Source organism: Sturnira hondurensis, unplaced genomic scaffold, assembly GCF_014824575.4.
Source record: "Sturnira hondurensis isolate 20B ecotype Veracruz unplaced genomic scaffold, ASM1482457v3 Scaffold0006413, whole genome shotgun sequence".
NCBI lineage: Eukaryota > Metazoa > Chordata > Mammalia > Chiroptera > Phyllostomidae > Sturnira > Sturnira hondurensis.
In genome coordinates, this window is record NW_028079044.1 from 45,109,105 (window position 1) to 45,128,215 (window position 19,111).

Below are 19,111 nucleotides of genomic sequence, written 5' to 3' on the forward strand. Positions count from 1 at the left end.
TTGTTTGTTGGCCTTTATCTTTGTCTTCCTTCTCAAAGACTGAAGAGGAAGGCCAAAGATCTGGCTTCTAGCATCTTTTTCATCTGATCCCTACAATTTTCACCCAGGTGGTATAATTCAGCCTCTTGTAGGATTCTAACCTCACTGTATAAATGGTAAGGCAGTTGGTATGCCTCCAAGCATGGTCTGGAGGTGGTGACCCTAAGTAGGCATCTGTTGCCAGTTCATGAGATAAGTCCAGAAAACAAGTCTTTAGCATCCTCATAGCAATTAGAGTGGTTTTGTTATTGAATCTAGTTATAGGATTTTTGTATTCATATTTGATATCTTCTAATTTAGTTTTTATACATTTTTATTGATTTTTAGAGAGAGAGGAAGGGGAGAGAGAAAAGGAAACATTAATTTGTTGTTCCACTTATTCATTGCTTGCTTCTTGTATGTGCCCTGACCAGGGATCAAACCTGCAACCTTGGCATATCGGATAATGTTCTAACCAGCTGAGATCCACAGCCAGGGCTTAACTTAATTGTCTAGTAATTCATTGTATTATACTTTACAAAACAATGTTAGATTGGAAATTAATTTTAAAAATTGAATTCTTCAGCACAGACAAGAAACAGCGTGCTGTAAAACAACACAGACACGCTGCTTGTTCAAACTTTCCATGGTCACACTTTTCAGATTATTTTTTCTGTTTGAGTCAAGTCTAAATTAGATAAGAATCCGGTGATATTTCAGATTTCTGTTTCAACAACTATGGGTGAACGCTATCCAGACTGTACCCACTGGGGCTGACGCTGGGCTGCGTGTTCTGGGGAATACCAGCTTGGGTCAGGAAGTGGAGGAAACTCAGGGAGCTGATGAGATCACAGGGGAGATGAGATACGCCCACTATCAACCATCGCAGGAAGCAGTAAGTGCCACAAGTGAGATCCGGATAAAGTTATAGGAGAAGTCCGATAGGAGCACCCTTCTTCCAGTTAGGAGAGAGAGAATAAAGAAAGGATAACCAAAATTGGGCACACTTCACCAGAGGCCACTATCAGAAGAGGGAGCCCGATCCCCTTGAAAAGGAAATGATATAAACACTTAACCTAAGTATGACATGTGTATGAAATACATCACTGGGTGGGTTACTTTTCATTTTTTAACAGGAGAGCTGAAGGAAAGCTAAGGAATCATTTAGTTTAAATTTCATGTCTCACAGATGTATAAAACAAGGTCCAGACCAGGCACGTGATCTGTCCGAAGTCAAATGAGAAAATACATGTGGGGCATCTCTCAGGTAAAGGTAGACCTTCTCTCCCTTACTGTTTGCTAGTCTGTGCCCCCTTGACTAAATGTAGTTTTTGAGGTTGGCTTTAAGGTGTGTATTAGTATTAGACACCTTAGAATGGTATAAAAATTGGAGGATAATTTTTGGGTTCAAAGTATAATCCACCAAATTTATACCTTGGGCACATTTATCTGAACCTCAGTTTCCTTATATCTGGAATGGATATTAAACTAGCATTGGCAAGAGAGTAAGATAAAAGATGTTTATTCAAGGACATAGCATCAGACCCAGAGTCATGTAGGCCCTGAATATGTATGATTTTCTTTACCCAGCTCATTGTCAAGTTAACAGAACAGTCAGATATGAAAAGAGACCCAAGTCTCCAAATCCCTCATTGAATATTCTTTCCATACTACCAGGCGACTTGTCTTTACCACTTCCCTGATGGCCGAATCTGCCTGTTCGTAGCACTGTAGCAGCGTGTTTTGAAGCTGTGTTAATAGCCACAGCCAGGATGGGAGTTTGGGGAGCAGGGAATAAGAACAAGCTTCTTTCCTACAAGCAACATGTTGAAGTCTCCAGTATTTTGATGTCAGAAGCTGAGGGTAGGACTTGCTCAGCATACATTCAGCGTTTCACCAACTTGACCAGCTGTCAAATCACCCACTAGGGATAAAAGTATTTCTTCTCTTCAAACAAGAGAACTGAGAGCTAAGCCTGGAAATTCAAGGTGGGCTCTCAGCAGCCCAGAAAACGTTGTGTTAGTTGCGCCCTTCATTTTGGTCCTGATCATAATATTTTCCTGGGGAAGTTTTGTTTGGGCCTTAACTGATAGTTACAACGTGTAGACATTTTTTCAAAGGTGCTAGAGCAAAAATGACCTGATAGCAACCTGGAAGCCTTTAAACACCCCTGGAAAAATGAGAACACCCAGCTCACAATTCCATGCAAGAAACTTACACCACCCCTTCAAAGTCCCCACTCAGGGCAGAGGTAAAGTAAAAAAAGGAACAAAAAAGAAGTAGAAGAAGGTTGACCTAATGTTGTCTCTGTGCCCCATGCTTCAGAGTCAATCTTTCACTCAGTGGAGACTCCGGCTCTCCTGCCTTTTGCGGAGCCACCTGGCCTTTAGGAACGCGTGTCGAATAAGTGCTGCAGCTGGGAACATTGTTGGTTTTTTCATGATGCTGTCTAATGTTCAAAGTCATCCTCTGAACCTTGCATTGAACCCTTGAGGGGAAACCTTGAGAAGGTTTGTTTATGTGGTCACATCCTCTCATTCTCTTCACTATTGTTGGCCACACCATCTATTACCCTGGGAAGCCATTGCTACTCATGTAGGATATCCTGTTATGCGCCCAAATGCTGTCTTTATAATTTATCACTAGCTACAAATAGAAGGGAGAGGAAATGGATATTTATTGAGAGCTTACTTAGCATCAGGTCCTCAACATACATTATCTCATTTAGTTTTCACAATAAAAGGACAAAGTAGAGATTTTTATTCTCGTTTTGATTATAAGGGAATTAAGGTAGAAATCATTAATGGAACTTGCTCAAGGTCACTTAGCTGATAAATGACTGCGTCAGGAGTAGAATCCACATTTCTGACTCCACAGTTGAACTTCCTACTCCGTTGTGCTGTAGCTTAAGAATGATTTCTTCTGGGTAATGGCAAACAAAAGCAAATTGGTCATTCCCCTTATTTGACATATATTTACATACATGTAAATAAACACATGTTTATATGTACTTATAATGGTTTAGGATCTGAAGATATAGCAGTGAAATAGATGTAGTTCCTGCTCTCAAGGATTTTAAAAATGAGTATCTATGTATTTATGTATATAAATAGGCAATTATATTCCAAGGTAAAAAGTGATATAATGGTGGAAGTTTGAGGTCATAGGAGGGGACACAGAGTAGACAATTAATTCAGGCTTAGGAAATGCTTTCTAGAAGAACTGATGTCTTAACAGAAATCTTCAGGCAGTGTAGGAAACAAAATGAAGATGGGGTTTGGATAGGAGGATCAGTAAATACAAAGAGACAAGAGAGAACTGTCTGTTGGCAGAAGTGAACGTTGTTCTACATAAATCATACAGAAACAATTGTTTATCCCCACATCTCGGCCTTACCCTACTCCTAGCCCTTAACACACGGGGTGCTGGGGACACAAAGGTGACTAAACGATGGTGTGTCTCCTTGGGGAGCTCACATTTGAAAATAACCAAGTGCAAGGGACGCTAGAGTAAGAAAAGAGAAGTTAATTCACAAAGTTGGAGAGGAGGAAGATGAAGACAGAGAAGACTGCAGAAAGGCTCTGAAGACTGATCCAAGGTTTGAAGGTCAAGGTCCAGCAGGGATTAACTAGGAAGGGAAGCCAGGAAAATGCATTCCAGACAGAGGACCTGGCCTTTTCAAAGGGAGGCTGGGAAGGAGACTTTTCTTGGAAGTCTGTGAAGTATTTATTACTCATCTCCTTTTCTGGATTTATTTGAATGCATTCTGTACCAAGTGATAAGAGGATACAAGATGATATCAAGGTGCTTTTACTAGAAGTTGTGATTCCAGTCCATTGAATGTTGCCTGTTGACCGGAAGTGGGTAGGAAAAGAAGCTTTCAGAAAATAAACTTCTAAAGGAAATAGGTTGTCTGGCCACATCAGCAATGTACTTCTAGTCAATAATTGCAAAATTCAAGGATGCAGAAAAATCAAAGATTTTGTCTACTTTTTCATTTCTGTGTTCCCAAAACTCAGCTCAGTGTCTGACTCATAGTAGGTATTCAAAATATTTATTAAATAAGTAAAAAGTCAGAGATATTTCAATCTTGCTTAGGTTCAATTCTGGGAAAATTGGGGTGGTGCTGTCTGGTTAAGCTTGACTGGACTCAGCTTGATTTTGGATTCTGCTCCTCCACACACTCCCTGTTTTCTTTCGGATAAATCCCTTATTGTCTAGGGAACACCAAGCGCCCATCTAGAAAGTGGAGTCAACATGAGCACCTCACAGGAGTGGTGAAGAAGAAATGAACCAAGGCATAAAAATCACTTAGAATAGGGCCAGGCACACAGAAAGTTCTTAGTAAATATTAACTAACAGTATAATTGTTAAAAGATATTTTTTTAAAGATTTTATTTATTCATCTTTAGAGAGGGAAGGGAAGGAAAGGAGAGAAGGAAAGAAACATCAATGTATGGTTGCCTCTCATGCATTCCCTGCTGGGAACTGCCCCGAAACCCAGGCAAGTTCCCTGACTGGGAATCGAACCACAATCTCTTGGTTTGTAGGCCTGCGCTCAATCCACTGAGCTACATCAGCCAGGGCAAAAGATAATTTTTAAAAAACATATAAAATCATGTCTCTCATGCAGGTGTAAAAATAAATCCATATTAAATATCTCATTTTACTAATTAATTAGGAAATTAGTGAGGTGTGAACAGCCAGTTCAAAGGAAATCTCAAGAACAGAAACATTTATAGATTAAGTATTAAAATGCATGTGCAAATGTAGGGAAAAGTAGTTTTTTCTACAGTGGGGGAGGGAAATCAATTGAACTTTCACTGGACATAATTGACAAGCATCACTTTGCATTGCTATCAGTTATCTATAAGGCACAGAATTGTAAAGTAGCTCCCATAAACACAGAATTAGATAATGTGGACTAACATGCTATACATATTGCATAGTTTTCCATCAAGGTAGAAAGTTATCTATGTTATTATTGTTATTATTACATATTAAATACTGTTAACATGGAAGTCCATTGAGTTGACATGATGATGTGATGAAAATAAATCATTCTTTCTCTACTTTTGCTACTAGTCCTTTCAGTATTGTTATACTATATTCCTGTTCAGCATATGTGTAGAAGTTATTAATATATTTCATTTTCAAAATGGTAGTGTTTTGGTTACTTCTTCTGATTATAAAGATATTGCATGTTCAGTGTAATAAAATCAACAATACAAAAAAGCTTAAAGAAGAAAGTAAATCTTCAGTAATCTACCAGCTAAAAGTAATATTGTTACTACACATATATTAGTGTTAATATATATTATTTGTTTGTTTAGGATAACACTACACTGTCTGCTTTGTAATCTAATGTTTCCACAGTTTACAATTTGTCGTGGTGATCTTTTCATGCTAATATCAACAATTTTAATGAATGAATAATATCCTGAAGTGCATAGAGTATTTTACTAAAGCTCTCTGTAGCATTTGTAAATCACTAGAAACACAGGCTTATTTTCTTGATGTTGTAATGGATTTTTCCATTTGTTTGCTTATAAATAAACTCCAGGTGCATATATGAGAATTTGCATTTTGCCCGAGATTTTGTCTTTGAGCCTGAGCAATTTTTATTCCACCTTTTTACTGCTTCACCTCCCTAAGGGGTGAAGAACTTACAGTGGCGAAAGAATACAACCAGTTTCTGAGATGCAGACTCATGACGTCTGACAGATAGAAGATGCCACTGTTGGTTTTGTGAAAGCCGAGAAATCTGAGTGCCTGATGTCCACTTGGCCAGCTTCCAGGAGGCATGACCTCCCTTCCAAGAACGTGAGAGGGATTAACTGAGAAAAGGAGTTGGATAGCCAGCAAAGGACAAAAATATGAGCATGATCACCTTCAGTCCAAAAGGGAGTTGTCCCCAAGTACCTTGGTCCCCTCTGTGCTATATGGCTGTGTCTTTCTCACACATATCCTTCTCCAGTCAGCTCAAAAGCTACTGAGGAAAGGAACAGCCTCTGATTCATCTCTGTCTCTTCTGACCATCAAATTGCCTGACATATGACACATCCAAATGAATGTTACCTGTATGAATGGGCGAATGAGTGAGTGGAGTACCCTGGGGTAAAAATTTGCCTTCATGGTACTTGTCTGAATGGGCCTGCTCAAAAGCTCTGTAATTGCTTAATTGAAGGAGCTTCTCTTCCTCTACTGGAAGGTCCTGAAAAGGTAGGACCATCAAGGGAGTCCTCCAGACTAGGGGGGAAAATATCCAACTTGGACTCTCCCATGTGCTGTACCACCTCACTGTTCCACTCCCATTTTGGCAGTGAAGTTTGGTGGGTTTGACTACAGTGTACCATCTACCCTTTCCCTCCCTCGCACCCTAATTCCTCACTCCAGTTGTTCAGGCTCTTCTTGCTTCTTTCTCCCTTTGACAACAACAGCAGCCCCCCAAAGGGTCACCTGGGTCACTGTTTTCAATTCATTCTTTACTGGGGCAAAGACAATTATTTGAAAACCCAACTCTGACAATGTTATTTCCTTATTTAATATTTCATGCAAAATCAGAATCACCTGGATAAGGTGGGTTAAACCATGGGTTGCTGTCACTCACCCTCATAGTTTTTGATTCTGTAGGACTCGGGTAGGGTCTAGTAATTCACGCATCTTAGTTCCCAGGAAATGTTGATTTTGTGGGTCTAGGGGTACTCTTTGGGAACCAGCAGCTTGTGGCGGTAAGCCAAATTCTTCAGTGGGAAATTTACTGAGAATATTTCAATATTTACACTACACCAAATAGTATAATATACTTTGCTAGATTTGTTTTCTGCTGCTTCTGCCCTCTTTTCTCACTTTATGAACATGCAGGTTTCCTTTCAGCCACACCAAACCAACAACCATTCTCCATGTACTTCTATTCTCTCTCAGTTCTGCTTGATACGGAATGTTTGTCCTCATTACTTTTAATCAGTCAAAATTCTACTTATACTTAAAGGCCCTACATAAACAACCAAAAACTCTTCTTGAAATAATCTTGGCCCATCTCCAAATTCCCCTACCCCTCTTCCCAAACATTCAGATAGACTCAGAATCACAGGGAACTTTCTCTGTTTATTTTTCATACTGCCTCTTCTATAAAACCCTAGATTAGAGATGTTTATATCTTTGCCAATGTACTTAGCTCAATTATGAGCTCCAGAAGGCAGAAGCTTTATTTTCTCCTTCCTCCCTCCCTCTCAAGATCCCTCCCTTTAAACCAACCTTCCTTCCTTCCTTCCTTCCTTCCTTCCTTCCTCATTCTTTTTCTCTTTCTTCCTCATTTTCTTTTTAAATCATAAAAGCCTAGAAAATAACTGAATGAATGAGTCTCATCAAATATTTATGAAACATAGTTGAATGTATGGTGCACCTCAGTATAAGGGATGAGCTATCAGATCAGTTGCTAATCTTGGTCATTGCTGGGCACATGAGCACTTTGGGGAAGATTAGGTAAACAGCTGGGTGATCACTCATATGCAAAAATACATTCAAGAGGAAACACTTTTATTCTGGGAAGGTAGTCATAACCCGTGCTGGTTTATAGGAGCAGTGCTTGTGAAGAAAAGTCCTGATAGCAAACTGGCTCCTTAATACCTGCATTTTGGTAGAGGGCAAAGGCAAATACAGCAAGTACTATTTCTAATAGTAATATGTTCATCTATGAATACCTATCATTATTGATATCTTGATATCCACAGAGCAATGTGCTAACAATAAAGTATAAGCCATTTTATCTGAAACAATCATAACTCTTCAAACATAATCTAAAGAAATTGATTTTTACAAAAACATTCCAGGGGTCATGGATTTTCCTAATAATTTCTCTGAATTCCTGGAGATTAAAATCAACCAGTTTTGAATTTATGGTGTTATGGTCTTAGATAATTTTTTCTTGTTCATTTGTTAACTTATGTAAGCCAGATCTTTGTAAATGTCTTTCAGTGTGATTCAAGCAAGTCACTTTCCTGAAGCTTTTGCAATATGTGGAATTTCACTTTATAATTGATTCACATCATTCATTTGAAGCCTTCTTCAACAATTCATCAAAAAATAAAAACATATCTTAATTCACTTTAAACATATAGGCCAGCATTGCTCTTGCTAGCCCTGTAATGAAGTGGGCCTTCAGATCTGAGTCCATAAAATAGATTTCTGTATTGTCTTTGTTTGATAAACTACAGCCATAATACATTAATACATTTACCTGTGCCTTTTGTTTGTGCTCACTTGAGTGGAGAAAAAGGTAAAGCCATCTGAAGGCAAGTTTCCTCTAGATTCTTAAGTTTTGCCCAATCATTTACAACAGCATTGCACATACCACTATGCAACTTGCTTTTATCATCTTTTCTAAAATACGCACTTATTTTCATAGAAATAAAACCCTTTCCCTCCTCAAGATGAGTTTAATAGCTTTTTATTAATCAATTAATTTCACCAGTATAAGCAGCTTTGGAAGTCAGTACAACCGATTCTTGGCACATATACAATTTAATAGCTAAAATTAGAAATACCTGACATTGGCCTGCTAGAAACCAGCACCACATTGTTATGGAAGTCCATCAGAATGGCTCAAGAAGTGGGGAGTGATACAGAGGTCAGTTAAAAGAACTTCTACTGTGCTTCACATGTAAACATCATGATAAATCCTATGGAACTTGCACTTTGATTTGTGAGGTGTCTCATTTTCTTTCTCCCCATGTTTTTGGCCAGGCCAATTAAATAAGGACTTCTGTCTTCTTGGAAGTATAAGGAAGACTCTAAAGTCCTTATTTATCTCTTCTCTATCTATGAACTTTTCTTTGAGGGAGGCAGAATGTGTAAACTCATCAGCATTAGAGAGATGGACAAAGGAGACCCAAGAACATGGAGCCCACCTTCAATCTACATTCTCTTTCAGATCCAGCTGGCTCTTGGGATACACAAGTTTCCTCAAGTGCACGTCATGAGGTTCTTCTCATGGTAAGAGAGACCACCTATTGATCACTGGCTTTGATGATGTTGAGTTCATTCAAATCTGGGAGAAGTGAATGGAGGCCTATTTTGACTTGGGGTACAAGCAGAATTCTCTGTTCCAGACTCAGTGGACATGGTCCACTGTCTGTTTCATATACTTTGTGAGAGTATTTGTCAAATGCATTATTCTTTTTTTATATATATATTTTTTATTTATCTTTAGAGGGGAAGGGAAGGAGAGAAATATCAATGTATGGTTGCTTCTCCTGAGTTCCTGGCTGGGGACTGGCCTGCAACCCAGGCATGTGGCCTGACTGGAAATTGAACCGCAATCGTGTGGTTCACAGGCCCGCACTCAATCCACTGAGCTACACCAGCCAGGGTGCATTATTCTTATTATACTTACCATTTTATTATAACTGGGTGTATTTTTTTTCTTATGAAAAATTCCAGAGAGTTAGGCACTAGTGTCATCTTCATTTTATAGGTGAATTTCACAGTAGTGGAAATTTGATGACTAGTTGAATGTCTTAAAAGCTATTAAGAAGGAAGGCTGAAGTTTGAATCTATCATTCATTCACTAAACACTTTGGTATTGGACATTATGTGTGTGGGTGATATGTGAAGAAAACAGTTGTAGTCCATAGCTATGTGAAGTTTATAGCTCAGAGAGGAAGGCAAATGTTAAATAATCATATAAATAATGATGTCATTATAAACTGAAATAATATCTGCAAAGTCTATTCTCTTAACAACTGTACTATCTTTGACTTAGATTTTGCCATTGCTAAAGTTCACAGTATTCTTTTATTGAATCACTCTGTCATTTCTTATATAATTGCTTTACTGTGATCAACTGACACATACGCAGACCTGAAACCACTGACCTGGTGAGATCAGGAGGGTGCTTGGAAATTTCTTTGCTACCAGCAGCCACATCCTGCTGCCTGTATTGTCTTTTAATGGGGACAGAATAGTTCCTAACATCTCGATCAACTAGTCAAATTCCTCAACAGAGAATGTTAATTATAGGGGGAAAAAGTGTACAGACCATCCAGCCGAGCCCTCTTATATTACAGGAGAGGAGACCCTCCAAAGACGAGGGAGATTAAGTGACCTGCCGCAGGTCACATAGTCTGTCAATGAGGGTTACCAATGTTGGGTCAACACAGGCTTCTAGCACAGTAAACTGCTACATCTTTGAAAACACTAGTTTAAGTTTCTCTCTATTGCAATTACCTGAAAGTAGACCTATTCTATTCTTAAGAAGAGGTTATGGTAAAGCATACTTCCCAGTGTTCTTAAATTAACAGAAGAAGATGGGGGGATTTCAGGGGCCAGACACTGAGCATTATCCTTGGAATGATGTCCCCTGGTGTAAGATTCCCAGATGAAGAATGCCATTATGTTTCCCCAATTTTTCAAACACGCAAAGTGATTCTGTTACTGGGGTACTTAGTTAAACACACTTCCTCATTTGCTCAGCTTCTTCATTTGAGATACCAAAGAACCCATAGGTTGTGATGGGAATTAAATAACATAATGTACTCAAATGTCTTAGCACAGTACAAGGTGCACAGGGCATGCCCAAGAGATATTTTCTTTTTTAGTTGTATTGTTGTTGACAATGATACCATTTTCTTGTTGCATTGGTATATAGTGTTTTAAATAAATAATTAAAAGTTTTGGTGCCAAAGGAGGGGGTTTGTGAAAGAAGAAATAGGGCACATGTTTCAGCAAACGTCTTCTGATGTAAATTCAGTTTTATCCTAATTCCCACCTGATTGAAAACCACTGTGTTATGAGTGTTGTTTTATGCGTTTTAATACTTGTTTTAGTTCCTTACCTGAGCTTCATGCAGAATATACGTTTAAGAGTTCTGTACACAACAATTATCCTAATTTGGCAAAGGAGTAAACCGAATCAGGGTTAGTTAGCAGAAGAGTCTTGTCTAGACTTCAAGTCTCTTCAGTCCTCACGTGCTTCTCCTTCCTCGACAGTGGAACCAATGCAAACACTGTCTTTGTGTGAGCCCCCCGGCTACAGCTTCTCAGTCCACAGCACACTTTTCTTCCAGGCTCATTCATGTGACCCGCCTGCCCCCCCCCCATCCTCGCCCACCCCATCTCCATCTCCATCTCCATCTTGGACTTCAGGCCCTGCCACTCGATGAAGGCAAAATGTTTTCCCTACCAATTAGTTTAGCGGAAACCTCACATGTTTGGTATTGTAGCAGACAGTGTTTCATTATGCTCCCTCCATTTGAACAGAGAAATCGCTGTTCCTGAAGGCAGCCAAAGCACGCTCTGAAGGTTAGAGTTACTGAGTTACGGCCCAGAAGTGGAGACCGCAAGGGAGGTTAGACTCCAGTGAGAAAATGCATCGGCAAGTGTGGCTACATAGGAATGCTGAAGAAAAGATTTTATTATCAGCATCAATAGACGTATGTGTTTCATGAATAAGAATAAGTTTATTCATGTTCCTAGAGTGCTTTTAAATTCTCTGGCTGAAAGGTACTCTTAAGATTTTCTCCTGGGACTCTCCCTGAAATAATACGCCATTTTACATGCAGGAAATGGTCAGTTTCCCCGGAGCCCCCACACACGGGTGGGAAGCCATATCTTAATTGTTTAAGATCCTGAAATTGTGTTTTGTAGTCTTTCTGCAGCCAAGGAACTAAAACCAATGATCAAAACTTATTTCAGATTCTCCATGTCTAAAATATACACCCAGTTATTGATTACAAAATAAGTCAATACGTGCAGTTTCTCTTTGGGGGTAGGGAATTTGAAGAGATAAACAGACGTAGGAAAAGAACATTCTGGGTGGAGGGGCTCTGTGATGGGAATGGCCTAAAGGCAAAAGACTTTGGTTGTTGAAATGTCAATTGTAGGTAAGAATGGCTGAAAACAAAGTTAGAGAGAAAGTGATCTACCCAGAGTGTCTTGTTTTCCAGGCTCTGTCCCATTTAATCAAAAAGATTGACTGGATGTACATTTACACTTATAATTTACGTACTCTACCAAGTTCTTCTTTAATGCTCCTGGAGTGTTGATAGCGATTTACATTCTTTTGGGACTTTTCAGATTGTCCCAGTAGATCTCAAACTTTGAGTTTGTTACTGTTAAAAATGACACTAATAATCAGAACAACTTGTAACTTCATTGTCATTTAATCCTTAGGATGACACTGGGAACAAGGCATCCACCGTTGGTTTTATTATTTCCATTATACAGGTGGAAACCCTGATGCTTGGAGATAGTAAACACAGGACATGGCATAGCAGGTTTCCTCGTGATATTCTTCATTATGACCATTACATTTCTCTGAATGTCCTGAGTGTTTCTTCCAGAGCCACTCTCTCCCCCTGCTTGTCTCTGTTAAGTTATATTATATTCCAGGTTCAGCTTCAACTTGTTTTAAAATACCCACCTTACCTCTCCTTTATATAGATTTTTTCAACCTGACATGCATGCCTCCCTGGTCTTCTACATTGATAGCAAATCATCATTTTTTAAATAAAAATGTAAGGCATTATCCATTTCATGTATTTCATGTGGATAATTTTATTATCCCAGTATTGTCATCTAGCACGTTAACTATCACCTGTGGCTCTGTGTCGCCCTTGAATTTGTAGCCAGGAGTTAGCAAGGCTCTACTGGAGTGAGAAGCACGACTTCTCCAGGAGACAGAGAGGGGGGTGCGTGTCACAGTCCTTGAGCTGTAGAAGGACATCGTGTCAGAGCCAGGTTCTTGGGGACATAATGCCTCCTTAAAAAAAAATTAGACAAAATGAACCCCTATTTCACAGCTTTGCCAAGGTTCAACTTTCCTGACCTCTGAAAAATGCTGCCTGCCTTCATTCTGAGGAGCGCCAAGCCCCATATCCAACAAAATGCAGCATCCTTTGACCTCAAACTCGGTGCGGCACATGTGCCCTGACAACGTGAGTGTCTCAGTCACACCATCCATTGTGTGCCAGAGCCATTTGCCAGATCTTCGTGATCTCCAGTGCGGAGGAATTTGAGAGTTCCTTTACTTATGTGTTGGGAACTATTGGGTGCTAAGAATGTAGCACGGAAAAAGACCTTTTGCCTGCCCTTGGAGGGGTTACACTCTGGCAGGAATTTCTCCGAGGCATTGTTTAGTCAATACTGTTTGTTGCAATGGGCTTTCCTCTGACTATTTCTGTCTATCTCATTTTAAGTTATTTTGTCAAGTAGATATTCTGAGCCCTCTTTCCATGGACCTATGCTGTTGGCCTGAAAGGCAATTTTATTATCTTGGTGTAGATTCTATTTATACTGAAGTAAAGGATGAGCTTCCTCTATTTAAAGTTTAGAAAGCTTTGGAGTGAGAAGTAATTAATTAATTCTTTTAAGCCTTGTCTCCTAAATAGGACAAATTTACCCATCTTGAAAGCAATTACAGTTGTCCAAATGTTGGCCTTCTTCATGACTTTTGGATCTTGACAACCATCAAAATTTGGCAGGCAGCCCCTACCTGCCTGGCAGGAAGTTATATTTAGTACAGTGTGAAACTTTATTTTCCACTTTCAGACGTCCTCAACTGTTGAGTTCCAGCACTCACACTGCCAAATAAGGAGCTTTTCTGGAATTCTCCGCTGGCGGGTAGACGCTTTGACAAAGGCTCTCATCGAGTGCAGGATAACCTACACCCACTAGACCTCCATGGCTCAAAGACAGTTTGTTATTGCTCAGCCAAGTTACACAAGTCCAATCTTTGTCATTTATTTGCTTGTTTGTGAGTTTAACCGAAGTCTAAAGAGAGCCTTTTAGTGTTTAAAACCACATAGTCAAGTTTTTAAAAGGAAGAATTGAAAAATTTTGAAGTGAGGCTCAGTCTGTGTTTGTTCAATCATGTTACTACAATATGAAAAGTGGCGTCTCAAAATTATACTTGAAAATTCGAAGTGGTGCTGACATTCCAGGGTAACTCTAGATTTGTTTCAAAATTTGCAACTTGTCCCTGTACTTTCTTTCCTCGTGCATGTGCTTTGTTTCTAAACTCTCTGAAGTTCTAGTGCGATAAAGTCTAGGGACCGCCATCCACTAGTTCAGTCCCATCTCCTTCTTCTTCTTTCCCATCCCATCCTCTTCTCTTCATGGCTCTGCATATACCCTTAGGAAAATAAGTGGTCAAAGTTTCTGGTCTTCAGATCCCTCGTCTGCAGCATAAGGATAGGAAATTATCTGCTACTCTCTCTCTCTCAAAAGGCTATTGTGAAGATTGCAGATAACTATCCCAAGAGATGTATTTAATGCTGACCTATCACAGAGTAGGTACACAATGAATGTTGGGTGAATGAATGCATAAATGGATGGATGAATGAGAGCAATATATGAAGGGAAATATTTGAGACACTGTAAAGCAGGGCACAGCAGTAGTACTCATTTAAAGAAAACTATGGTATAGGACTTGTCAAAGCCTGTTATGTTCATAGTGATTTCCCATGAAGGGGATTCTGGGTGAAGCATTTCCCAGGACTGGGCTTCTGAGAACACTTCAGAATGGAATCGTGATCAGGCCAGTCTACAGTGGTCTAACAGATCATGGAGTGGGACTTTGTCTGTTGCTACAAAATTATGACTAGGAACCAAAGCTATAAGAAATCATTAGGGACCCAAAGCATCTCTGTAGAGCTGCAAATAATCACAGACAGAAACCTCCTTTGGGGATTGATTATGAGGCTCTTATGCTGTTTCCCATGCTCACCCCAGGCCCTCACCTACTTCCAATATAAATCACTGTAAGAAGGATAAGAAGACACTTTGAATGAGAGGTAAAAGGAGTTGGAAATTTGTCAGAGCCGTGAGTTGCTGGACTAGTGCAATGTACAGTAAAGTCTACCTATACTTTCTGAAGCCAAGAGAAGGGAGTAGCTCCAAGGGAACCACACTCAGATGTCGAATGCCTGCCTAGGCAGCTTACTCAGACTGTGTAGACTGCAGGTGAGAAGAGATGAGAGAACGACAGAAGGGGGGATAGAGCATCCTGTCCCTCACCCTTCAATGAGGATGTGTGATTTCTCACAGGTCAAACAAGAACCAAGGAAGGGGTACCCTGAGTATAAAGAGCTACCTAGGGTGTGGACTGGGGCCAGAGAACACAGCATCAGAGGCTATATAATGTCCAGCCAAGAGGGAGACCTGAGGAATTTAAGAGATTGACTGGAATGACTCACATTAGGCAATTGTGGAAGACCTCACGAGGCCTGAAGAAGAGCTCACGTGGGCTCTGCAGAAAACCAGCCCTTGGATTCTGTCTAGGATAAAGCATGAAGAACAGAAGGTGTTGCCAAAGGGGCAAAGGCACTAACAATTTAGCAACATTTGTGCCCTTCTTTTCACATACCTCCGAGTCTCGGTATGTACTCATAGGTCGAAGGAGATAATACTAGAGTTTAAAATGTCCTTTAATCATTGCAAGTGAAACCATAAAACTATGGGAATTTCCCAAGATCATGGTAAGAGTTAAGGAGTACAAAAAATATAGGGTAAGCTCTTTGGTGCTTATAAACAAGGGGCAGCCATAAAATGAGATCCTGGGAAAGGAGTTTCCCATGTCTGGTAGTATGTAAGCAGATAATGCAGAATCAGGTTGTATAGATGTCACCACAATTAAATGACTTGGACATCCCAACTAGTCAGTGATGGATCCTTCACTTGACTCATCACTCTCCCCAGGCTCTATGTTTTCAACACTCTTCCCAGTATGCAAGTTGGAAAAAGCTTAGCAGTTCCTCAGTCCTGCAGGTTGTCTTTCCATAATCTGCCCTCTAATTGTTTGTTCAGTTTCAGATTTAAGACCATCTCCTGTCTGGAACCATCCTCATTGTTCCACAAAAGCTGTCCCCCTTATAGTTCTTGCTCTTGCCTGCTGCTTTTGAACTATCTGTATATTGTCAGGCTAAATGGGCTAATTGTAGTTATTGTCATCAGCTTGTCTTAAGTGGAGAAATATACAGGTGTCTGGGTAGAAGTTGTAATATCAGAAAGGAGAGTCACCAGCCTTAAAATTACCAACTGTTTTATTCCTGGACAGACACTTTCTACTGAATTGTAGAAATGTGTCTCTGGGTTGGATAACATCTATCAATACTTTCAAGCTATTTGGCTATATCTTCTGTATACAGTGCTTTAAATCAGAAGTTGGTAGGTTTATTTCTGATTGAAGTCAATTAGTTCCAGTTTGGGTTTGGTGGGCCATACAGTCTCTATTGCAAGTACTCAACTCTGCCATCTTGGTGCAAAAGCAGCCATAAACAGTACACACATGAATTACAAAAATAGGTGCCAGGTTGGATTTGCCCTGCGGGCTGTACCTAGCTGCCCCTCTACTAAAAAATCTTGCTGCTGGGATTTTTAAAGGAAATTTAATTGGACTTTTACTACTTTTATGAAGAACTATTCATGCTTATTAGAGAAAAGAATTATAATACAGAATAACATGGAGAAAAATTACTAGCATCCTCAGATAATCACTATGAAATCAGTGTACTTTCTTTTAGTTTTTAATAAGTTGTTTTATATACTGTGAACCTGCTATTTAAACATTTTTATTATACTGCTTTTATCCTTCACATGACATCGTAAGCTTTTTAGTGTTATTTTAAACTCTTTATTGGCATTATTTTTAATAGTCGCATAATATTTCATTGAATAAATAGGCCAAAGTACAAGTTCCATAAGCAATCATTTCTCCTCTTTTAATTATTGGGGTTGTTCCTCACTTTCTGCTATTGGAAGAAATACTACAGGGAAGCACATTTATAGGTTTCCCTGTATTTTAAATTATTTTCATAGGTTAGATGTTACGAAATAGTATCATTAGATAGAGGTTTGAACACTTGAAGGCTCTTATTACATCCTGCTCAGTGACTTTCAAAAGGGTCATTACCATCTACATCCCCAACAGTAAAATGTAACCGTGTTCATTTTAATGAATCCTTGGCATAACTAGGGCTTATCATTAAGAGGGAAAAAATAATCTGCATTATATAAAAAATGGTATCATTGTTTTAATTTATGTTTTGTGGGACATATTTCCTGGCTTATTATCCTTGTATTATTTTCCTTTTTGTGACTTGACTATTGATAACGAGGCCATTTTGCAGCATGATGATTAATCTTAAGTATACATATAAGCGAGAGAAATTTTTTAATAAAAATAAGAGCTGTGAATTGCTGAATGCTTACTGTGTTCCAGGCAATTACATATAATTGTGTTTGTGTGTGTAATTTTATTTAAACCTCACAGTGACATAATGTGGTTGCTCTCTGAGCCTTTCAATGTCGGCTGATGTCCCGTATGCCCTGAGTAGCGCATAAAACACAGTTCACACCATGGATTTAGCTTGCATTTGCATTGCATGTTTTTCTTTTTACTCCCCCATAGCTCCAGCCTGCATGTATTAAGCACTTAGATCTTGGGAGCTGTGCAAAATATTTTACCTGTATCATCTCAGTTAAATCTCCTGATAACTCTGTAATGTGGGTATGATTGTTCCAATGTTACCAATAAAGAAGCCAAGGTTTGGGGAAATGGAATACTTTTGTTCAGTCATTGTGACTTGTAAGTGATGTAGACAGAAGCCCAGTAGTGCCTGCCTGCAAAGCCCACCATGAAACACGTGCTGCCCACTTATACCCGTGTTCCCTGGGTTTGGGTGTCTTGGCCCTGCACCCTTCTTTGTCTGCTTCATACACCTTTGTTTGCGGATCTTGGTGGAAGCCTCTTTCAGATTCTTGGGCTTCCAGCTTCTAAAACAATCCACTCTGGATTGTAGCTCTCCCCTCTGGTTTTGCCAAAAACATGTGTCTCATACGCACATGGGCACTTACACACACATACATGCTCACAGGTTCACCATTTCAGATAACAAACACTTTGTTTCAGAATGCTTTCAGGATAGGAGAGCAGGGCTTCAGATGGCAAGCCCCTTCCATGTGGAATTTGATTACTAATGTTTCGACGTTTGAGTTCTTTCACTGAAGGAATTTTGGATTTTTTAAAAAACTTTATTAAGCACTGCCTTTCTGTCAGTATGCAGTGCTCTTGATTCTTAGATAATTTATGTAAGTAAGGTGGACCCAGATCTTAACTTCTGTGTCACTAGGGCTTACTGTTAAAAGGAAAACAAATAATCATTTGTTTTCAACAAATTTGGGTTGAATTATGTAAAAAAAAATAGCACTGTTGTAATTTACAGATTAGATTACACCATCTTAACCGGCTGGTGTCCTCGTTTACATGTGTGAACAAGTTCATAGTCAAATCTCTTTTTTCTGTATGCAAATGAGCTATAACCAAATCGAATAGCCGATCTCCACCCTTCTAATCCCCTCCCAGGCTCTTACTTCTTTCTTGGCCCAGGTGAGGAACCACATATTTGAATATCATTTATGCTTTAAGGTTTTAAATTTGGTTGTGGTTTGTACTGAGAAAAACTGCCTGATTCTGGAAAGGTGCACCCCTGCAGTTTGTGTTTACCTGCAAGTTCAAAGAGGTTGTTTCTTGTTCCAGTTTTGTCTCCTTTTGGAATCTGGACGTTGTTGGACTGATGCCCAGGCTGAGCCTTCAGTGGAGTGTTGCCAAAGTTAAATGGCTTGGGCGTTTCAAATGGCCAGTGATGGAGTCTTCATTTGATTTTCATTTCTCCCTGGCTTCCATGTTTTCAACCACTCTGCCCACACACTCTGTAAGGAGGTCAGCACTTGCCCAGGCACACGGTCCGTTTCTCTAGAATACGCCCTCTACATGTTCGTCCGATCTGAGATTTAATTCCACCCAAGGGGGATTGGGATGCCTGCATGAGATCATCTCATGTCTGAATAATTCACTGGCAGGAATCATCCTTATCTTTCAGTCAAATCTGCCCTCCTTGTAGTTCACGCTCTTGCATGCTTCTTTGGAACACTATGTACTGCAGGACTGAATTGACTAATAGAAAATATTAACAGTGACCTGTCTTAAATGAAGAAATCAGAAGCATCTGCATAGACTTTATAAAATTGGAATAGAAAAACAGTCATCTTCAAATACCAGCCATTTTCATCTTCCAACAGGCACTTTCTACTAGAAT